Source organism: Heterocephalus glaber, unplaced genomic scaffold (assembly GCF_053883595.1).
Source record: "Heterocephalus glaber isolate CG9 unplaced genomic scaffold, H.glaber_assembly_v1.0 deba00001600, whole genome shotgun sequence".
NCBI lineage: Eukaryota > Metazoa > Chordata > Mammalia > Rodentia > Bathyergidae > Heterocephalus > Heterocephalus glaber.
This window is the reverse complement of record NW_028258372.1, coordinates 44,463,979-44,487,194: the sequence shown is the minus strand read 5'-3', so window position 1 is coordinate 44,487,194 and position 23,216 is coordinate 44,463,979. Positions and strand designations below refer to the sequence as shown.

The 23,216-nt window shown below is 54.5% G+C and overlaps 2 long non-coding RNA genes across 11 annotated transcripts in view; one reads left to right on the top strand and one right to left on the bottom strand.

Annotated features, from left to right (window-relative positions):
* Nucleotides 1-927: 927 nt before the first annotated feature.
* LOC110345345 (uncharacterized) lies at nucleotides 928-7,711 on the bottom strand. The gene is made up of 2 exons (XR_002388632.2): nucleotides 4,465-7,711; nucleotides 928-4,057 (listed from the first exon to the last, which is right to left on the bottom strand). It is a non-coding gene; the product is annotated as an uncharacterized LOC110345345 (long non-coding RNA).
* A 3,584-nt stretch (nucleotides 7,712-11,295) lies between these two features.
* The window catches only part of LOC101718406 (uncharacterized), a 51,558-nt gene continuing 39,637 nt past the window's right edge, over nucleotides 11,296-23,216 (top strand). For 3 of the 10 annotated variants that reach the window (XR_015444277.1, XR_015444273.1, XR_015444271.1), the window contains exon 1: nucleotides 11,299-22,803. This is a non-coding gene — a long non-coding RNA (uncharacterized LOC101718406). The other 7 variants (XR_015444279.1, XR_015444278.1, XR_015444281.1 and 4 more) reach the window with 5 other exon arrangements.

The following is a 23,216-nucleotide window of genomic DNA, read 5'->3' as shown; positions in this document are numbered from 1 at the left end:
TTTGGTCTGCTCCTTGTCCCGAGAACTTTCTATCGCTGGCAATTCCCAGGTGCGCATTCACCAGCCACCACTCTCCACTTTACAGTCACCGGATACCTGCAGGGGCTGCTACGCAGCCAGGCGACAGAGCGGTCTGAGTGGGATAGCCCACCCCTGCTGTCATGTGCAAAAGACCTGGGACTGAGCCCAGCCTGGAGACGACACTCAGGGCGTCAGGCTGCCCACCTCTGGGATGCTTTGCAGGGATGCAGAGGCCGGGGCAGGGCTTCCACCGGAAGCTCTCCTCGGCGAGCTCAGCAGGACAGTGTCCCACGAGCTCTGGCACTGCCACCACAGCCTCCCCCTTGGCCTGGGTACTGTTTCTTGCTTTATTATTTTCCTCATTTGTTCTGCTTCTCCTGAGCACTTGAAACCTTTTTTGTTTTTATTAGCTCTTCAACATTTTCCTTTTTTTCCCACCAGTATTTTCTACCTGTCCTGGAAAACTAGAGTAAACATTAGAAATGTCACTTACCCTGGGAAGAATGTTATTTATTTCTGATTTATGCCATGCTTATTTTTTTAAAGAAAGAAAAACTCTCAAGGCTCCTACACTATGACACACACACTGACTGTAAAGCCAAAAAATGAAAACTTATCTAAAATGATGTGAGTGGGAGGTAGCTGTTCTCCAAGCTAAGGCAAATGTAATGCTGGGTTTCCAAAGGCAAATGTAATGTGCCTCTGGTCCCTTGTTCTGGGAGGGCAAACACTAGGGAAGCTTCTCAACACCCTGACCTGATAGTGAGATTGTAATAATAAATAACACTTCTGTGTGCATAGAATCTCTAGGCATTTGCTAACTCCTCTGCTTGCACCGTGCCAGCTTTCTGTTATTGTGACAAAAAGACCCCCAAACAACAACAAAAAACCCCGAGGAAAATCAGCTTACCCGGAGGACAGTTTTATTTTGGCTTATGGTTTCAGAGGTTCAGTCTGTGGTCAGTTGTCTGAGTTGCTTTTGGTCCCATGGAAAGGCAGAAACATCACGGAGGGAGCCCATGTTGGAGTGAAACTGACCACCTCATGGCACTTGGGAAGCAGAGAGGCAGGAAGGGGAGTGTCCCAGTATCCCCTCAAGGGCACATCCCAGTAACTCAGCTTCCTTCCGCCTGGCCCTCTCCTAAGGGTGCCATTACCTCCCAGGAATGTCCCAGGCTGTCTTTGGGGGGCACCGCAGATCCAAACCACAGCACCTTGTCTAAGCCTCTCAGCAACGTTAAGCGACAGGGTAGGGCAACGGGCCCAAGTGTGGGGCCCAGAGCCAGGGAGAGTCAAGCTCTGCCACTGACAAGCTCTGTGACGTTGACCCGTCTGTTACCCTCTCTCATCCACAGAACTGAAACATCAATCAGACTATATAATGGCCGGAAGCAGTCAATGGTTTAATATACACAAAGCACACAGTGCCCGGCTCTCGGTGAGTGGTTGCCTTATTACCATTATTTCTAGTGGACAGCTAAGAAAATGAGGTCTCAGAGAGGTTGAGCGGTGGCACGGAGACCCACGGCTGAATCAGACAGGCGCCGGGCTGATGTGACCCCTCCTCACCAGGGCGGCCCTGGCTGGCTCCTGCAGGGGGAGCTTCCTGTCTGCAGACTGCCTGGGGCGACTTCCCCTGCTGCTCCGTTTCCGTAGGATCCCACCTGAAGGTTGTCTCAGTGTGACTATGTTTTCTCTACTTACACTTAATCATAGCCACCAGTCTCTTCTCAAAAACAGTTGAGCACAGGGGAAATCTAGGTCGCTGTCTACCCCAAGGTCCACTTCGATACCAGTTCTTCTGGGGAGACGCCTGCCTTCTATTTCCCGTCGCCCCAGCGCCTCCTGGGCTCTGGTAGCGAACGTGTGCAATGCGGGTGCAATCCCCCTACCCTCCACCAGATGTCCCACTCGCCTCCGCTCTTTGACAGGGGCCGGGAAAAGGGAGGGATGGAAAGGGCGGTGAGGGATTGCAGGGAGGAGGGAGGGGGGCTGTGGCAAGCCTTCAGACGCTGCTGCTGGTCTCCAGACGAAAGGTCTTTTCTCACATTTTTTCCCTTTGATGCATCGGTGTCTCTGTCCAGAAAGCCAGCTCAGGTCTGCAATTTTGGAAGCTCCTATTTCTGTCTGACCGAGATTTTCATCCTGGATCTGCTGTCTGCAACCCTCCGTTTTGCCCAAGGGACCCCTCGAGCCACCCTCCCCACTGAGCTCTCTTCATTCAGGGTCTGATTGAAAAGCGGAGACAGGAAGGGCCGGCGCCTCCAGCCCTCCTGTTTCGGAGTCGGGCGTGTTAGAGGCCAGCGCGAGGCCACGGCACCCACTAGCCATCCTGCAGATGTTACCGACTTTGTCCACGTTCGGACTGGCCTGGTAGACGTACTTCCTCCCGATTCTCAAACAGTGGCCCTCCCAGGCTTCTCCTGGGGAGGAGCGAGCGCGACTGGGTGCAGTAACAGGATTTTAGTAGCTGGAACATTTTAAATTCCAAAGTATGTCTCTCGTGTCTCATCCAGGTGGGGAGCTCCCTCCCTCCCTCCCCTCCTCTTTTGCAAGGTCCCACACACGGAGGCTGGGATCAGGAGGAGGATGAGACACGCAGTCTTTCCAGGACACTGCCTCCTGCACCGGGGCTCCCTGGAGCCCTTGGGGCAGTGTCATGGGGGGCCTGGACACCCCTGACGACTAACATAGGCTGGGGGCCCCACACGGACGCAGCACTCCACACAGCAGGAGACCAGTGCCCTGCCTGTAGGTCGTTCTCCTGCAGAGCCCTGCTGTGCATATGAGTGGGATGTCTTCCTCTAGTGCCCGATTTAGAAGTGGAAGTGGGGCTCCTTCCCCACGAAAGGCCTGTATGACAAACGCAGAACACAGTGGTGCAGAGTTCCTGCTTTCTGCACCCTGTCCCGTTGCATGTGTGGCTTTTAATATTCGGAGAGCCTTTGCCAGCGCACGCTTTCTGCTGTAGTGGGAAACCAGAGCCCAGATGTGATGTATTATTGATAGCATTGTAATTTACTCCTCTTGGGTTGTATCTACAGTGTACACCATTAGCACAAAATATTACATTACCAACTGCTGTATGTGTTTGTCTATTCAGGTCTGACTCAATGATATTTGCCTTTCGACTCAATAAAAGATCGTGAATGTAGAAAGCAGGGCAATATTATTTTTTGTTGCTGCTGTTGCACAGGAATGTTGATTGAACCATTTTCTCTGTGCTGTGCTTCAGGAGCCGAGCTTTGCAGTGTGGTTGGGGGGCAGCAGGGCAGGGTGGATGGGGATGGATGGGCAGCTCACTGGGCTCTGGCTCTCCGTGCTGCTGACTGCCCGGCAGGCCGCTTGGGGCAGGAGGCTCAAACCACGCTGCTAAGGGAAAGGTCACACCCTGTGTCCCTGAGCCTCTGGTTCCCACCCCAGGGCTTCCTTCAGCACCTTGCAAGGGGAGCAGTTCTACAGTAATTTCCAGAGCAAGCAGTTCTTGAAACATGCCTGTGGCTTGGCTTCCTAATCCCTTTTTGAGGTTCAGCGTGAATGGGTGGGGGACAGGGACTGGGCTTTAAATCCGCACTATCTGGAAGAAGGCAGGCATTTAGGAGACAAGAGCATCCTGCCTGTTTCCCACCTCAGCCTGTGGACTTCTTCCTTTCCCCAGGGTAGGCTGGGAGAGGCCGCTCCCCGCTCCTGCTTCTGCTCCCCTGGTCACTGGTTCAGGCCTGGTGGGAGCACAGGGTAGGAGTCCATCTCCAAAGCTGGCTGCCTTTATAGTAGGCTCCTTAGAGAAATGCACTCGGCCTTGGGGGTCCGCCGAATTTGGCTGCCTGGGGCACATTCTGGAGGCAAAGTTGGTTTTCTGTGGCCCCACGGGCCAGGCCTTGTTACTGCTGGCCTCTTGGGCCAGACTGGCTCCCTGAGGGAGAGCCCTTGCCTGGGGGAGGGGAGCAGTTAACTACAGGCTTCGCAAGGTGTGTCCTTCCCCAGAGACCACTTCTTTTGGACTCAAGGCCTCTTCTGTCCCATGCCTTCTCCCTCCCTAAAGGGAAGATGTGCAGTTAAAAAAAATACCAATCACAGGAGTACAAAGCCACTGAAATCAGCGCTAAATCTATCAAAGCAAATCATAGGCCTTGACAGCTGAGAAGTATTATTTGTTTTTTTCTTCCCAGATTTCTACTGAGCCTGGTGTTTCAAGCATATGTCTCGGGAAGAAGAGACCCATATAAAGGCAATTACAACTGGCGAATGATTAATGTTGGGTCTGACATTTTTATGTGTCAAATATGTTTAACTGCATTAACCTTTGCAGAATTTACATCCATGTTCTGAGATCTATCTCGAACAGCATCTGAAATATCTGCAATCTGCCTTCACTTAAATCTTATTTACATTTATTTTATTACAGTATAAATGGGGTTTTAAAGTCTGAATAGAGTTTTTTACCCCTTTCTGTAGGTCTTGCTGGCACTGTGGGAAGTCGGAGGGCAGCAGGGTTCTTTGCTGATTGCAAACAGAGTCCCCAGCACCAGTCTGGGGACCCCAAAGACAGAGGGAGCAGGTGCTGATTCTTCCGGCTCCTGCCTGGGATCTAAGCACTCGGGGGAGGGCACATCCCAGCCTGAAGCACAGAGGCAGAGGAATTTTATGGCAGACGGGCAACTTTTAGTGCTCACATGTTACAGAAACACACTTCCACAGCCTCAGTTTAGAAAAGCGACTAAGTGGTTCCCGCCTGTGGTGTTCTTCCAGGCCGGCCCAGCTCCGTGCTCTGCAGAAACCCTGTGTCCCAGATGTCTGCCAGTGACCACGCTCCTCAGGGGCACTCACACCCAGGGCACAGAGACTCACTGCTGCTGCTGCTGCTGCGGTGGCCCCAATGTGGCAGCTCCACGGCTCCTGAGCTTCACTCCACTGAAGTCTGGTGGCAGCAGACAGACTCCGGTGGAATGAAGGACAAGAGAACACGTGGATTGTCCAGGGACAGTCTTCTCAGGGGCTGCTCTGAGTGGCAACCAGGCCCCAGCACGCGGGCCTGGGCTCTGGCCAAGGCCTTCAGGGCCTCCAATCACAGCCTTGGAGAAGCTGAGGACCTGGACGATTGTACTCCTTCCGAAGGGTCACATCCTCCAGGGCCTGCGGGGAGCCCAGCCCCAAGACGCCCCAGCCCCTGGGTCACAGAGAGGCTTTGTGGAGAGGTGTGGAGGGGGCTGTGGAGCCAGGCACTCTGGGCCGTTTCACACCACAAAGCAGCTGCCCCCCAGGTGCGCCTGTGTCCTCCTTGTGCTGGCTGCCTGCCCCCGTGTGAGGGCCCAGGTAGCACCGTGCAGGCCTGTGTGCCAGCGAGGGACCAGGAAGCAAGCGGTGGGCAAGGAGCTGAGGCCGGTCCTGGGGGTGGACAGGATGGGGAGGTTTACTAGGACAGCAGCCCCCAGCAGCCCGGTGTCCTTCCACAAGTCTGCCTGGAAGTGGCACGACTGCTTCTCCCCTGGGCATGGGGATGGGGACTGAGGAGAGACAGGGAGCATCCAGCCTGGCTTCCAGAGCCTGAGCCCAGCAAGGAGGACACAAACCCTCAGAGGGCTCTGACCTCTTAAAAAAGTACCCGCCAGCCCTCAGAAGAGGCCCTGCACCCTGGCTGCTTCCCTGCCCACCATGTTCAGACATGCCCAAGGCTCAGTGTAAGCCCCATAAAAGGCTGCTCTCAGCACCAACATGCAGACTGGGTGGGTGCAGGCCGATCCACCTTGTTGTTTGGAATCTTTGCTTCCTGGGGCTTGTTCTGACCTGAAGCAGGGAGGGAGAACCTATCTACCTGCACAGCTCCTCCTCCCACTGCCAGCACCAGGGCCTGGGGCCTCACTGAGAAGGCCCTTAAACAAAGGCCTGGAGTCTCCAGGTGCTGCTGAGCCACTGTCTTCATTCTGGACGTGAGGATCTTGTCAGGGTGAACGCAGGGGTTGTCAAGGGCCAGAGATCTGGGCGCCGAGAGGAAGAAGTTCAGTTCGTCCTCTCCTGCTCGGCCTTCTGTGGAATACTCAGCGTTCCCAACTGGGAGAGAAGCGTGCCCTGCTTGGGAGTGGCCTAGCCTGCATAATCTCCCTGCCCTGCCTGGGACCCACTGCTTGGTCAACAGGAGGAAGGAGGCCTGCCTGTTGGCTCTGATAAACAACGGCAGGGAGGGGGCAATGATAGGTCTGCTTCCCCTTCTGTTTGTATTTCAGTTCAACTTGCAAAGCAAGAAGGCCACTTCTCACCGACACACACATACGGTGTGGGTTTCCTGGCTTCCTCACCTCCGTGAGCAGAGCCCGGGCGCATGTGGCCCTTCCCCTGCAGGCCACGTGCTCCGGCCGTGCACGTGGCCCTGACGGCAGCAAGCTCAGGAGAGGCGGCAGACCCTGCCCGCAGCCTTGCCCCACCCTACAGACCTGTGGGTGCCACCGGCGGACACAGGAGAGGCACGTGGCAGCCCTGCAGCACTCCCCACCCTCTGAGCCGCCCGCCCCCACGGGGTGTAAGGCTCTTCTCCCGCCACAGCCTCTGACTTGGCCGTGCATGGGGGCCAGTGGGGCTGCTGAACACACCACGCACGCGTTGGGCTACACTGTGGCTGCTCTCTGCCCCCAGCCGCCTGGGAACCGTGCCTCATGTTGTCCGAATCCAACCAACTTGGATGTGAGAACCAAAGAATGGCAGCAGCTCCTGAATTCCCTGTGAGAGCTGCACCCTGCACCCCAGCACTGAAAGCCGCCCCTGTTCCTCCAGGGCAGGAACTCTCCCGAAACCAGACAGAAGTATGACCCTGGTTCTGGTCTGCTCAGCACGCACCTCACCATGCCAATGCCCATTATTACCACAGTTCACCGCTGGGGTCCTGGGCATCCTCAGGACGACACGGAGTGGCTGGGATTTGGTTAAAATGCCGCAGGTTCAGCTACTTTAGCCTCAAAGGAAGTTGTTGGCTGACTTCCGGTGAAAAGGGCTCTTTCCACTCTTCTTTTCCGGCCCGTGAGCCTCCTGATCTAGGTACTTGGCTCTCGTTTGACAAAGCCCCCAAATCCAGAGATTTCAGACTCACCTGTACGTACGCATCTCTGAACCTCCAGATATCAGGGCCCAGCTTTGCGTTTGATGTGAAATAAGAAATCGCTTTTTGTTGTAGTGATAATGCGGAGCAGAGACATGGCTAAAGAGTCATGCACGTGAGAGGAACAGAAGAATGTCCAGGCTTGGAGGGGTCTGTCGCTGTCCTGAGGAGGCCTGAGGAGGGAGAGAGACCAGCACACTTACTGTACGGGGTGCCCTGCACAGGCCTTTGGGGTCAGCAGCGGCTCCTGGGGACCCCAGGGCAGGTCCTGAGCAGTGCGGTTCTCCCTCCGAGGAAGGAGGACAGGAAAGCAGGGGCAAGTGGCGTAGAGGAGAGGAGCTAAAGGCAGCTGGGAAGGAAGCACGAGGAGCACGGCCGGGGTTTAGTTGAGTTTTTAGAGGCAAGGTTGGCGACAGACAATAAAAGAAACAAACTGGTTTTTCCTCAGGAGGGAGAAGAGGGAGCAGCCCATTCAAGGAGGTGGTGCTAGTTTCACTCTTTATTTATGCACCTCGCAGGGCAGCTTCTGGTTACCTGCCCAGTCCAGCCAATGGAGAGAGGCCTGGTGCAGGCTCCGCCCCGCAGAGCCGCACCCCTGGGGGCCTGGATGGTGCACACTGCCCACACCCTCCAATTTTCCTGGAAACACAGGGAAAAGGAGGGCAGGGCTCGTTGTCACCCCAAGATGGGGCAGACGCTGCAGGTCACTTGAGCTCGCACCTGAAGGCTTTGGGCTCAGAAACCTGGGGCGGAGGGAAGGCAATGTATGAGTCTTCTCTTGGCTCGGCGAGGCTGGTTTCGTGCATGTGTGTGTGCTGTGTGTCCTCTCACACACGCCTACGTGGGCAGCAGGACCCAGCGTCCCTCCGAGCTAGCCTTGCTCTGCACACTGAGTTTCAGGAGTGGACCGAGGTCTGCGGGTGCCGGCTGAGGCTGGACCTGGCTCCTGGCACAGAGTGAATGTGCTTCTTTCCTTGTGGGAAACAAGGGATTTCAAGACCCGAGGGGTTTTAAGCCTGTGTCCCCTCTGCTCCTTAGGGTTGGGGAGAGGCTGCCAGTGAGAGGGGAGTTGGGGAGAGACAGGGAATCAGGTCAGGTCAGCCAAAACCCTCGACTGCCTCACCCGGCCACTCAGCTCCCCCCGCCCTGCCCTCTGGCCTCCTCGCCTGTCCTCTGCCACCCGAGGGCCCCTGGAGGGCAGCGACCGGCCTAGGAGCCTGCCTACTGCCCTCGAGGCGAATCCCTGTGCTGTGCTAAAAGAGGACCAGGATCCCCACGGCAGGAGGGAAGTAAGGGCCAGGCCTGTCCCACCGCCTCACAGCACATCTCCGCCTGCTAAAGCTTTGCAGACCAGCTGGCCAGTAGCTCGCGCCATGCAGGCTGGGGACAGAGGCAGGGAGGGCGCTTTCCTGCCTACAGCACGCAGCCCGTGTGGGGTCAAGATCGGCCGGGTCTGCTGCCCCCATCAGGCTCTGTCCCCAGCCAGGATGGCCGGCTCCACTGGGCCTGGCATGCACCGTTCAGCTCCGCTGTCTCTCCCAGGTCCCGGCCCCTTTCAGTACTGAGGAGAGAGAAGCGAGGGGAGCCACAGGCACCTCCTGAGCCCGCGCCTCCCTGCCCTGCCTCTCCACTTTGGCGCTGCAGTGTCCATTCGGCCATTCGCTCTCTCATTCACTTCCTGGCTGTCCCTCAGGCTGACCAGGCCAGGAGCCCCGTCCTGCCATCCCCAGATGCAGCCATAGCGGCTGGCGTGACGGGGCTGGAGCAAAAGCAGGGATGGCCCTGAAAGGCGAGCGAGGCGCCCTGAGCTGAAGAGGCACGGTGCCTGGGCAGAAGGCTCTGAGATGAGGCTGCCCAAGGGTAGGGCAGGCTGGAGTATGCTGGCTGGGTCCGTGGCCTCCTTTGTGGCAGGGAACCCTTGGAGCAGGGAACGAGTGGCCGGAAGCCTGTGGGCTCAGAGGCAGTCAGCCCACTCTGAAGTGAGTGCCTCATGCTAAGAAGGCCGGGAAGGGCCAAAGACGCCCTGCAGGCCCTCCTCCTCCCTCCGGGCTTCAGGACCTCCCCCTGTGTGCAGGTGAAGGGGCCACTGCTCCGCCTGACCAGAGGAAAGGCCAGGCATCCAGCAGGCCACGGCCCCTGTGTTCCCCGAGGGGTTGGCGGGCGCGGACATTGGGTCCCTCCCTCCCGGCCCGGCTGGGCCCAGTCTTCGGCTCTGAGGCCTGGGCTGTCTCAGGTGACCCTCCCTCCCTCGTTGCAAGTCCCACCCCGCTGGGAGAGGCCCCTGCCGGGCTGTGGGCCCAGGATCCATTTGTGCTGGGCCCGGCATGGGCGCTTGGGGACCCTGGGAGAGGAAGCTGGGACCTGGGGCTTGGCCTGGAGGGCCCCTCGGCTGCCTGTGGGTGTGAGCAGAGGCCTTCTCCCTGGGGCGCTTCCCAGTTAGGCTTTGGACCCTCAGGTGGGCCTGCGAGTTCTGCCACTGGCAAGGTTCTGCCCTGGGGCCCAGAAGGAACCACACAAGGTCACGGGGGAGATGGGGTTAGTGGCAGCAGAGGTAGAAAAGCACAACACAGAAATTAGGGTTGGAGCCTATGCTGGGCTTCAAGGGACTACATGGTGTGATATGGCTGCTAAATGTGCACCTGTCTGGTTGCATTATTAGAAACATGGACAGAAAATGAGGGAGGTGATGGCCCTGCTCCCTACCGAGCCTACCGCTGGCTATTAGATGCAGAGAGACTATCACCCTGAAAAGTGAAACCTGACAGTGAGGAAAAGCAAGCAGCTAGGAGAAGCGGGTCACCTTGGGGAGGGTTGGGAACTGAGACCTTAGTCCGAGAAGTGATGAGAGAGGCGGGTGGGCCCCGGGGCTGTCTAGGGTGTTGGTCAGTGAAGGTCGCTGCTCCTTCTTGGTGGCCCTGAGGGACGGAAGCAGTGGCAGTCTCCTGGGGTGTCAGCAGGCCCTGCACAGACGGGCACCTTCCTCAAAGCAGACCAGGGCTGACACAGGCCGCGGTGTGGACTCTGGGGCCCCCGCAGCCCCAGGCGCAGAGTCGCTCCCGGGAGGGCCCCTGCCCAGGACACTTGGCTCTGCGTGGGCCTGGGGTTCAGCTCTTCGCGGCTGGGCCCCTGGGAGCTGCCCGAGCGCCTGGACTGTGGAGCGCATCCCGCTCTCCTCCTGCACGGATGGAGCGGCTTCTCTGGGACGCCCTGGGCTCCTGGTGCGAGCAGGAGACGCGAGGCAGGTGCTCAGCGAGCTTTGTGGACAGTGCTGGGGACCGACGGGGGCAGTGAGGAGGTGGGCGGCCTGGCCCAGACTGGGGGTCTCTCTACCCCACGTCTTCGGAGCCCACCTGGCCATCATACGCGGTGAGGAGTGACAGCCAGGCCCACTCCGGCCTTGGGGGCTGGACCTCGGCCCGTCCCCGTCTCTGCTGGGGCTCAGTCTTTGCACCTTGCCCTGTTGTGTCTCCTCCCCACCCTGGTGGGGCCCACCTACAGCAGACGGAGCCAGGGCCCTCAGCTCCCTGGGTGCAAAGTGGGGTGTCCCGGGCAGACCTCTGCCCACGGCCTGCATCCATCAGCTCTCATGCAGCCCCACACCACCTCCAAGTCGGGCTTGGGGACTTCTCTCTCCATGCTTGGTAGGGATTTTATTTCTGAATTAACATGCAAACACTACAACTTTCGGAAAGCTAAAAGGTGGGGCACATTCTCTTCTGTCTGTTCAGTGCTGGGGATCGAGCCCAGGACCTTCACACTGAGCTACATCCCCAGCCCTTTCTATTTTTTATTCTGACATGGTCTCGGTCTCCATAAGTCACTCACTTGCTCTGGCTGGGTTCAAACTTGTCATCCCCTGCCTCAGCCTCCCGGAGGGCTGGAATGATAGTTGTGTACCACTGCTCCTGGCTTGGGACGCATTCTCTGCATTCCTGCCAGAGCATTTCATGTGAGAAAGCATCAGGGGAGGCCCAGAAACACTGGGGCGGGAGGGGAGTCTGCACCCTGGCCTCAGGGTTTGGAACATTAGAGGACGCAGAGGACAGTGGCATCCTTTGTTCATTCATGTCCTCACTTAACGTTTGTTGAGCAACTACTTGGTAGCAGACGCGCTGCCAAGTGCTGGGGAGAATGGATGACACAGTCCACGGTGGGAGCGGTGGGGGGGAGGCGCGGGACCACAGAGTTTGGAAATTCGGTGACAGCCTGTGGAGGCAGAAAGACTGCATTCCGGGCGGGAAGGGCGACAGGGGCAGGGCCGACTTGCTGGGTAAAAGGCAGGAAAGTGCAGGATTCACCGCCTGGGAGGTCCGAGCCGGGGTGCGGAGGGGGAGCCCACCCTGCCTGGGAGGGGAGCAGGGAAGCAGCTCTCCCAGCCGGCCTCTGCTGGAGGCACCTCAGCGGGGAATCAGGTTGGGCAATCTCCCTGGCTGCCGCCCGGCTGGCTTTCGTGTTTCATGCGATGCCAGTGCGAATCTGCTAAACAGGAGGAAAGGCAGCAAGAGAGGGCTGGTGTCCGTGGGGAGAAACGGCCTGCGGTAGGTGCAGGGCCGAGGCTGCGAGGCATGGGCTGCCTGGCTCGCCCGGGGTGCAGTGTGTGTGTGAGAATTTTAGGGACAATGCCAGAGACCCTGGCAGGCGCGCCTCCTGGACGGGGACGCCATGGGCAAAGTGGGCGAGGCGGAAAGAGGCTCGGCTGGGCTGCGAGGCCTGGTGCGCAGGGTCTCCCCGAGCTGCTGCAGGGGAACCGCAGCCAGGCTCGGCCTCGCGCGCACTTGCACAGAGCAGACCACCAGGTTCTCAGCTGGGGAAGGCTTCTGGGGCCAGAGCAGAGCCCGGCTGTCAGGGCAGGGCAGGGCAGGCAGGCCAGCTGCTCTGCCTCGCCCTCCGCCCGCCGAGTCCGGCCTGCAGAGGCGGCCTTGGCGCTGAGTCGGCAGTTCCGAGCAGCGAGCAGTGAAGCCGCCTGGCACTGCAGGAGCGGCAGGGCCAGCTCGAGACAGTACTGGGCTTGAGGAACGGGCGCGGCCCTGGCTGGCGGCTGGCGGCTGGCGTGGGCTTCCCAAGGGTGGGAATCTGTTTAGCGCCATTTGAAGCTGGGGACAGGGAGGAGCGAGGATCATTTTCCCGGGAGCGGAATGAACTGGGTGGGGCGTGGGGCCCGAGGTCCCTGGGGGCTGGGGCCCTCCCCAGGTGCTTGGGCAACAGCCCGGACCCCATCCAGGCTTCCTCGCCTGAGAGAGGGACCCACAGCGGTGTCTGGAGAGCGCGCAGTGGAGCAGCAGCTGCACAACTGCCTCATGTGTCCGTGGATCCACCAGCTCCCCGGACGCTGGACGCTGGCCGGCCCGGGCTCTGTGGGGGACCAGGTCCTGCAGGGCCTGGCCCTGTGTTCTTCAGTCCGGGGCGGCAGCTGGCTATTGCTAGCTTGTGTGGCTGGCTGTTAGCACCTCAGGGAGCAATGCGCCATCCCCCAGCACATTTTGGTAGCTAGAACTGGCCCGGTGAGGGTAGAAACGCGTCCTCCACCGACTGGTCTTTACGCACGCCCTAGCGCCTTCCCCTCTGCTGCTTCCGGAGAGCAGGAGGTGCCCAGGCCTCCCAGGACTCCCTACCGGGTCTGCTTCCTCAGAGGCTCTCCCCAGCTGGGGCGCAGGTGGCTGTGGGTGCTGGATGCCCCTGGGGCCTATCCCTAACCCCAGTCCCGCCTGCACCGTTCCCCAGACGTGGGGGCTCGCAGACGCTGCCTGCGTGGTCTTTTCTTTCTCCCATTTGGAATGTTTTCTAAAGCTGGCCCACCTCAAAGCACTACTGCCTTCCGGAAGCCGACCTTTGGAGGCCTCCTCCACAAAGCTTCTCCTCGTGTGGGGCCTGGGCGGTTCCCGGCCACGGGGCTGAGCCGTCCCCCCCGCTCGGCAGAGTTCGGCACTGTGCATCAGCGCTACTCCGACAGTTTTTCTGCCAAAGTTGTCCTCACATCTTGCTCTTGTAATCCTCGTGGTGCAGACTTTTTACAGGTGAGGAAACAGAGGTTGAGTCATTGGTTAGGTAACAGAACAGTATTCATCGGGATCTCCCTGGAGAAGCGGTTTCTGACTCCTCGGGCCTGGCCTTCCGCCATCCCTGTGCCATTACCCTTCCAGGTTCTCCCACAGAACCTGTCACAGAGCCCTGCTCCACCTCAGGGTTAACGTCTGCTTGATGAATGCTTTCAAACTTTCCTTCCTTTCAGTGACATATTTTGTCACAAAAAAGACACGGGGATTAGAGGAGAATCGCAGTGTGAATTACAGCTACAGAGTTAAGGCTGTCCTCAGGGAAGCCCGGGGAGTATTTAACCCTGGTGAACGCCACTCCTGACGCCCCCTCTGAGGAGACTTCAGTTGTCTTGAAGACGGTTGGGAAGGGTTTGGCTGAGAGAGGGAAGGCCCAGTTCTAACATAGCGCATAGGTAGGTCAAGCCTCCAAGCCTTAGTAGAGCCCCTCTGCTTCTATTGTATCCAACAGAAATAATACCATTCCCAGAGTCTGAGCACGGAAGGTTTGTGTGAGAGTGGAAAATGGAGAAATAAGCAGACCTTCTGCATCGAACGAGAGGCACTTCTAAATGTCGCCTTGTAGTTTCTAAACTAGAGCATTTTAAATTGGGGCATTCCCTTCCTACCCTGACTCCAGAAAAATTATTTTAAGTAGGGAGTAGTAAATATTTAAAAGTGAGAGATTCTTTTTTTTTCCTGAGTAAATCTAGTGCATACTTCGTTTTTTTTTTTTTTTTTTTGGCACCAGGGAGCGAACTTGGGACCTTGTGCTTGTGAGGCAGGCGCTGGAACCACTGAGCTAAATCCCCAGCCCTAGTGCTTACTTCTATATGAGCCTATCCTTGTTTTCTGGCCCATCTGGGAGGAAATAACAGACACTTCCTACTCCTATCTGAAACCAGAGAGCCAGGTCACTGGTGTTGTCTGGGTTGTCCTCAGATGGAAATCCATAGCAGCGGGCCTTCTTTCCCATGAAGTCTCCACCAGGACAACAGTAGTGAAATTACAGGTTTACCTCTGGCCAGCGTTTTGAAGAGCTGTCGTGTTCCTATTCCTTTCCGGCTAAGCTCTGATGTGTACCGACTCCCTATAATTATGGTATAATTGGATTTAACTATAGGGGTAGAACTAGTTTTCAACCAAGCCCCCCCCCCCCAATGATTTGCTGCTTATTAGAAAAAGGTGGTGGAGTGGAGTGTCGTTCACCAGGGTTAAATACTCCCCGGGCTTCCCTGAGGACAGCCTTGACTCTGTAGTTGTAATTCACACTGCGATTCTCCTCTAATCCCCGTTTCTTTTTTGTGACAAAATATGTCACTGAAAGGAAGGAAAGTTTGAAAGCATTCATCAAGCAGACGTTAACCCTGAGGTGGAGCCGGGCTCTGTCTTGCCGGCGGTGGTGGAGCTTGTCTGGCTCCTGGCCCTCAGTCCCCAGCTGAGAGGAGAAATGCTGCTGTGAGCACCAGCAACTCAGGGTGGGGTGGGGTGGGGGGCTGGACCGCAGCACCCCAGCTCTGAGCATTGCCAAGAATCCACTTTCCCTAAAAAGGAAGCCCAGAGGTGACTTCCCAGGGTCCGAAGCAGTGTCCTGCCTCTCTCTGCCACTGCTGTGCTTCGGGTTATTCTAAATGACTGGAGTCCGGGAACCAGGGGCCACGTGTGTCATCTGGCTCAGGCTCCCAGTTTTGGACTTGTATGATGTTAAAGTTTCTGTGAATAATGTGACACTGATGAAAGTTAGACAGTGTCACATTAAACTCTGGATTTCAGTCTCTTGTCATAAAAAACAAGAGGAGAAAAGTATGGCAGTGCAGGGCTCGCACTGCTTGCTCACTGCCTCTGCTGGACTTGAACTCTGGCCCTTGGGAAGGAAACCAGCTCACTGCGTCCCTTCAGGTCCCACTCATTCTCTTAACCTCTCTTACTGCACTGGCTTTTGAATTTGTGTCCCCGCCTGTCTCTCTCAACACCCCTGCCCCCCCTCAGTAACACAAGCTCATCTTTCACCGAAAACAGTGGGGGTGGTGCAGAGTAAGGGTTTGGAGTCAGAGCAGCAGTGTGAACCCCAGCTGCGTTGTCACTGGCCCATTCCTGCTCAGCTCCGACCACTGTGTCCGCAGCTGGAGTCAACGTGATACCATGGTGCTTGGCTTAGTGGATGTCCAGTAGCTGCTTCCCCTTCTCTCATCCTGCTGCACATGGAAGCGGAAAAGTAGTGTTGGTATCCTCAGCGTGGAGAGGCACCTGGGAGGTCTATTTTGTTTACTTCTCTCCCATGCGGGTGCAATGCAGATGTGAACCCACTTGCTCAAGGTCACTTGGTGAATAACAAATCCAGGTGCCCTGGGCTCCCAGCCCGGTGCTCACTTTGATCCAAACTGTCTGCCAGACCCACAGACTTCTTCCAGCAGAACTGAAGAGGTGCAAGCATGGGATTTCTGCTGCTTGGGGCTGGACCACAACTTTGCAGACAAGAGTGACTTGAACGTCTGACGAGAAGGGGCAGGGGATGGCTGAATTAATCACACAGTTGTTGCAAGATACAACTGGGGAGTTGATAAGCCCTGCTTTGCCATTTCACTCTTTAACGAAGCAGTTTACACAGGCTTCCCTTCGCCATGCCGAACCTTCCTTTTCGAGGTGACTGGGTAGTATGAGTGTGCCACTAGGTTGCTGCTGTATTCATCCCTGGCTGATGCTTTAGAATGTAGTGCACTAAAATAAAACAGCTAACGAAGGCCCATTTCCTTCCCGCTTCCAGCATCCTTTATGGGCCATTGGTCAGCAGGTGCCTGTCTTTACTTGCAAATGGCCCAAGGACAGGATGACCCAGTGGCCAGGTAGGGTCTTGGACAATAATTCCATCTTGTCACAGGTGATTCAAGCTCCCCGTGGGCTGGGAATCGGTAGACCGGCATTTAGCTTGTGACCACTACAGGTGTCTACATGATCCTGGGACAAGTGGCTTCACATCTGTGGATCTTAGTTTTTCTCATTTGCCAAATGATGAGGCTAGGGAAGGTAGGTACCAAGGCCAGTTCTTCCAATTCTTGTTAGAATTGGTTTTTAGTGTAGAACTTTAGCTCCTCGGAAGGTTGTAGGTAGACTTTGGGAAGAGTCAAAATCTGGTTGCTTGAGGACGGAAGGAAAATGTGTAATGCTAAGATGGGTCACACAGAGGCTAGGGTCATAAGACAGGACACTGTGACATGCTGTTTACAGCTTCTGGGAATCCTAAGGGACGTGAAGGATGCAGGCTTGCTGAGGGCTCAAGCACACACAGGGCCAGGTGACACTCATTCCATGGGGTCAGGATGGAGCAGGGAAGGGCACAGAAGGCTTGGCCATTCCATTCTTAGGGTTACAGACTGAGCAGGCCATCTTGGAAAGGTGGATTTCACTAAGACTCACCTAGGGCAGAGATGTACAACTGGGAAGACTGTGAGTTCCGAAGGAAATTTTAACACAGCTCATTCTTACTCTTTGGTTTGGGTCAGACAAGAGGTAGAAGTGTAGAGGAGAGAAGTGGTGATAGATTTCTTCTTTGTTTATCAGCGCAGTGGATTCTAAGGAAACACTTTTCCTCCCTGAATCCCTGGGGCTGGTGCCTTTCTTGATCTGTTGGCTGATTTGATTCTGTTCTCTGGGTAAATCTGTCCTTGGATGGAAAAGCTCTAGCCGGAGCCAGAAGCAATGAATGGGAATCGATTTTCTAACATGCAACCCTGTTGGCTCAGAACTACCGTGCTGTGCAGCGTAGAGCTCTCCTGTTGCTTAAATCCTAGCAGGATTCTTGGTGTTGCCCCATGGTGCAGGAAATTAGACAGGCCCTGTGGAAAAGTGCAGACCGCCTGTGAGTGCACTGGGTAGGCTCTGCTAGGAGGAGTCTCAGCCCAAGCCAGCCACACCCTCTCGAGCTTTCCTGGAGGTTTAATTCATGTTGCACCTCCTGGGTGCTATTGACCGGCTCCCCTGGTTCCTCTGACCACATGGGTCAGCATCCAAGCCTCAGTTTCCTCTGCCACCTCGCTCCCCTCATTCCCTGCTCTGGTCTGGCCTTCCAGGTTTTTCCCAAGATACCCTGGCCCTCGGTGCTGTCTTTTGCTCTGACCTGTGCCTGCCACATTTTGAATCTCTCAGTCGGGTTTTTAATTACCTGCTCTTTTATTGTTTCCAGTGTATTAGTGGCTTCTTTACAAGCTCTCTATACTGTAGATTCTCAAATAGCCCCCAGCCCAGTCTCAAAGTCAGAGGAGGTATGGTCTCTCCCGTCCTCGGGCTTGTGTTAGGCACGTTCTTCATGGGTTTTCCCTTGCCGCCTGTGCCTCCCCTCACCCCCACTTGGCTCCTACCAATGCTAACCTTCCTGTGGAGCAGAGCCCTGCAGCTGCCCTAGCTTGCCATCTGCAAATCAGCTTGCAGTAAACTGTCTGCCAGTGCCTGTGAGTCACTCGGCCCCTCCTTGGAGATGAGGAATTCTGAGGTCTTGCGAGCACATGCCTGCCTGCCTGCCTGCCCGTCCGGGGAAGGGCTTGGCCGCCAACCCCAGCCCTGCCTCTGGGAACGCTCCCTACTGCCACTGTGCTCTGAGGGAGCTTGTCCCCTCCTCCACTGGCTGCCCTGACTTGTCCGTTAGAGAGGGCGGGAGCTCTGAGGAGCCCGCCCGCCTCTGGGCAGGGAGCGCTGGGCCGTGGTTGGATGCTGACCCCGAGGCAAAGAGGAGAAACCACTGAGGCATGGCGTCGCTGAGGTGGCCAAGGGGCAGAGGGGAAGGAGGGGCCAGGCTGGGGCTTGCAGTGCCCTCTCACTTACTCTCAAGCTCCTCTTCTACAAAGTGAGGTTGTCAGATTTAAGTAGCAGCTCTCAAACTTGTAAAAATAAGGGGCTTCTTTTTATCAAATGAGATCTTTATGATGGATTCCAATTTCTAGAAATGGAAAACAGCCATCTGGTTGAAGCAGGTATGCAGAACTTGTCTGGGTGTCCTCCTTGTCTTTCAAATCACCCCCCAAAGTACCTTGTGAGGACTTGCCAGGGACATCTTGAGAAGCACCGAGAAATGTAATTTTCATAATTTTTTTACACCCTTGCTACTCAGTGTGAGCTCCAGCCAGGAGCCAGTGCCCGGATCTTGCTGGGAATGGGAATGCAGCGCATCAGGCCCGCTGGAGGCCCGCTGAATCCCAGCCGCACGTTAACAAGGTCCTCAGCTGTCCTGCGAGTTTGGAAGCACTGGTCTGTGTGCAGTCTGTGACCCAGGGACCAGGCGACAAGAAGACGTGGAGTCCAAGCCCTTCGTGGAAGTATGGGGCTGATCAGCTGGGGCCGGAACTGTGGGCTCTCCCGGTTTCTGATGTCTTGGGGCATTTGTGGTGCCTGGATGGGGAATCAGCAGTGGGGAGCAAGGTGGCTTACACTGAGCGAAGCAAGGGAGAAGGGCCAGCTGCCCCGTAGAGAATAGTTAGCAGACGGCGTGTTTCCAGTACGGAAATGCTCCGCGGCCATCTGTGCTTCGCGACCCGTGTCCCGAACCATCGGGCAGGATCCCGGTTCTTTCTTCAGTGCCTGGAAGCTGAGAACTGGCTTGATCCCATGCAGGAGGTCTACATGTTGGTTCTAGCTCCGGCTTTCTCATGCTCGGGTTCCTCTCGGTTGTGGGCCCTCATTTTCTTCACAGCTGCGGGAGCTCACCGAGCTGTTGCCAGGATGATCAGGGAGCCTCTGTAACTGTAAAGCACCACATGCTCAGGAATGGTTTTCTATCGGTTCTGACCTGTAAAGCCTCCCAGAGCTGGGCTGGGGATGTAGCTCAGTGGCACTGTGCCTGCCTCGAAAGCACAGATCCTGAGTTCCGAGTTCCAGCTCCGGTACAAAAACCAAAACCTTCCTGGTAACGGCTGGTTTCTTGGGTTCGGCTGGTTTCTTATGTTCGTCTAAGGGTGTCCCTGGGGTCTGCTGCCTTCAAGGTTGGGTGGCACTTTCGGTGGTTCTTATAAAACCTCCAGTGGAACTTGACTAATCAAATGCTTGATTTTTAAAAGTGGTATTTTGCGAAATCTAAAAGAGAAAAAAATGCAAAATTAAAACTATTTTTATTAAGAATTCAAAAATAAGAGAAGGAAAATAAAAGAAAAATTATTTTATTCCTCTTATGCCCCTATACTTAGAAAATGCTGGGTGAGCGATAAAGAGGGATACATTTGAGCCATTTGTAAGAAAGTGGATGCACTTTGAGAGCATAATGCTAAGTGAAATGCATCAGACACACAAGCTTAAGTATCACTTGGTTCCTCTGGTATGAGAAACCCAGATTGTGAATGATGCAAAGAACAAAATGAAAGATAGGAGACAGGGAGGTGGACCTCTTGCAAATGGGAAGGGGTCTGTGAATGGGAGGAGAAGGGGGAAAGGGGAAGGGGAAGAAAAAAGGATTAAAATGGGATATGTACTTATACCATCTCCCCAAAATTAATGTACTCATTGTGCATAGCAAGCATATACTAATAAAAATAAAAGTAAAAAAGAAGAAAATGCTGGCCCCCTTCGTGGTGAAATCTTGTTTCTTTGCAGCACTGGAGACCGAGCCCAAGGCCTTGGGTCTGAGCTACATCCCCAGCCGTTTAAAAATTTTTCATAAAACTTGAGGCAGGGGTCTCGCTGGGCTTGAACTTGGGATCCTCCTGCCACAGTGAACTTTTTCATTTGGCTAGAAGTGGGGATGACGGCTTGGAGTCAGCCCTGCAGGTGGATTTGTTTTCTCTTCTATTAGTCAGTGTTCTAGTGGCCATTGCTGGGAAAGCCTCCTCCTGGTGACTGAAAATCAGGTTTCTGCTGTGGGCAGAGATGTTTTGGGGAAGTATGTTTCTGGCACTTTTCCAGTGATAGAAGAATTTATGTGTCATTACTAATAAGACTTTGGAGCTTTGCTTCTGATTTCTTGTTTCTTCTCCCCTTTTTTGGAAGCCGAAAAACTCTCTCAGCCAAGAGCAAACAAATCTCAAGGCCTAAAGGGTGTGCTTGGTCTGACATCTAAATGTCAGGGATTGAAGTGGTTCATAACTCCATCAGCCCGCGCCCACCTGGCCTGGCTGCGCTGAGCCCGCCCTCCCCTTCTCTTGGCTTGGCTGCCCCTGCCATTTCCTTCCCTTCCTTGCTAATGGGCTTCTTTCAGAAAGTATCTGCAGAAATCCTATGCCCTCCTGATGAATGCTGGCGGGGGGCTCTTGTGGAGTGGCCACACGGACTCCCCCTGGGGTGGGGGAGCATTGGGAAGATGTTAGGGTTCTTGGTAGGCTCAGGTCAGCTTTCCTTTAAAAACACTCTTGAAAAAGTATTGAATCTTTCTGCTGCATCCTCACCCTGTGAACTCGTTCTGGGGAAGCGGAGGGGGCCAGCACTGCTCGGTTGAGCCTTGCTTGTGAAGCTTCCTTGCCATGCTCTGGGTGAAAGTCTCTCTTTGAAAGGTCCTGCATGGCTGTTGGATGTGGCAGAGTGGAAAGGGAAGCTATGGATAGCTGGATCTCCCGGGGGCTCAGTTTGCCTCTTACTGAAAGGCACTGGCTGTCTGGGACAGCTAAGCCTGCCTTTGTGACTTAATGGGATTTTCCCCACTAATTCGGCCTCTTTCTTAGGAATCTGAGCACGGTGGGATTTTCACTGGGGTCTTCTTATCCCTTTATGGGATTAAAAGATGTGTAGAGCTCCTTCAACCCTTCCTTTCTCCTCAATGAACTGCTTGCATTCAGTGGTCCCCAATTCATGTCTTTAAACTAGATCTTCATTCTACCCAAGTGACCCATTTCTTCAACTCTCTCTTCGATATGTGAGACCTAACTAACTCCATTTTAAAGTTTGACTCCATCTTAAAATAAGACAGTGAGGTGGCCTTGACATAAATTCCACTTCACTGAAGTCAACTATTCCCCTAGTCTCCTTTGTGCCCATAAAATAATGATAAAATGTCCTTGCTGTGGGACAACAGATAAAAAGACACAGCTCCTAACTCAATCCTCTGTCTGCCCAGAAAACAGATGCTCCCGGGCCCATTATCTATAGAACATTCTGTCAATGTGCTGATTGTTCCTTTTTCCCATAAACTCTACATGCAGCCACCCCTCAATCCCCCATGCTTGCTAAATATCAACCAATCATGTAACTGCTAAATGGAACATCCCCAAACCTTGCAGTAGCCACAATAAAAACCCTGCTGATTTGAAATTCGGGGCTCTCAATCCTGATCCGCTGCGTCGGTGACGATTGAGTGCCCCTGCTCAAGCTTGAATAAACAACCCTCGTGTGTTTACATCAGAATCGGCTCCTTGATGGTCTTTGGGGACTTTGCGATCTGGGCACAACAGATACATGTATTTGGACATTGGTCATTCATCACATCTCCCCAGGCCCCCGAGAAACTCCCTCTCCCCACCACCCTTGTGCTCCTGCTATCTCTACATGGTCCCCTTTCGCTCAGATGCTCAAGCCCAAGGTTTAGGAGTCACCGATTCTTCTTTCTCCTTTATCTTCCACATGTTACTTGGCATCAAAACTCACCAATCCAGCCATCTCACTGTGCCTCAAATGTGGCCATTCCCACCTATTCCCATTACTGTTGTGTTAGTGGCGACCGTGGATAGAATCACCTGAATTGGAGTCAAACGGCTCTTACTAGTTTCCCTTCTCCCCTTTCTCATTCCAATTACAGGAGTCTACACACTGGATGCTGAATAAGTGATTGTTAAATTAAGAAATGGAGAAAGGAGGCAAAGAAAGTGTAGCTTATTCCCATTCTACTGCCTCCTAAAAGGATCAGACAAGACAGAAGAAAGATGAAAAACTCTTCAGATATGAAGACTTCATTGCCAGTAGCTTCATTTTTTGACCTAAATCTCACAACTACATATGATCCCATTTTTGCTGGCTCTGCCCTTAACAAAGACGAGCTACTCCCATTTCTTCTGTTACAATGAGGGAAGTTAGGAGAATAGCAGCCTTTGTGTTATCAATCCAGTCTGGAGAGCTGGATCCATTTGCTGGAAAGCAGCTGCCCCAGAGCTGCCCTCTCTGCCAGATAATTAGCAGAAATTCAAAAATGAACAGGAGCTGTAGGCTCGACTTCTCATTTCTCCAAGCATCTACATAGGTCTGTTTCTCACACACCCTATTCTTTCACTTCTTTCCTCTGCAGCCCGGGATCCTTAAGTCTTTCCCCTACTCCTAGGGACCAGTAAGAAGGCCTGTGTGTAACCAGGAGACTGGGAATCTTAGAGCCCCCTCTTTGCACATAGCTGGAATTCCTTCTCTTTCTGTCTCCACATCAGAACCTGACAGGACATGTTTTGCTGATGCTGAATCCTGGGATGCTGGAAAGGGAGAGGAAGCCTGCCAGGATTCGTTGTTTTAAGCAGACTCCTTTCCCATTTTTCACTCCCCTACTGAGCACGGTGGTGGAGGAAGAGGTGTCCTAAGTTTCACAACCTCCCTTCTCTGTCTGGACTTGCTCAGAAGCCTTGGAAAGGGCCGGATATTTTTGTGGGAGGGTGGCCTTCTGTTTGCCAGGAAAATGTTTCTGCACATGTTACTGTAGAGTCTCCTGCAAGCACACTGAGACTGCAGAGGGGAGAAATGGGCCCTTGCCCTGGCTCTTCCTATGTGGGGCTGCAGGTGAAGGAAGAGGCTGGTGTGTGTTGGGGTGGGGAGGGGGTGGCACTGTGAAGGGAGGGATAAAATAGAAGCCTCCTTGCAAGGCACAATTTGAGGGACTAAATTGTTTTCTCTGAGAGAAGACAAATACAGTCTGAGCAGGAAGATAATTCTCCAGGATTTGGGGAAATTCTTTTGATCTGCGAGAGAATTTCAAGGTACAGTAGACAATGAGAAACTTGTCAGGCCTTTCACTCTTTTAAAACAAAGGTAAAAGGCAGCTAGTTTTTCTTTCCTGTGATACTGGGATAAGATTTGTCAAGATTTTTAATTCAGCAAGGCTCTTCATGAGACTGACTTCAATGATTAACTGTGCACCAATTTTTCTTACTGTCTAGATTTGCAGTTAGTTACTCCTGCTAATTTAAAAAAAT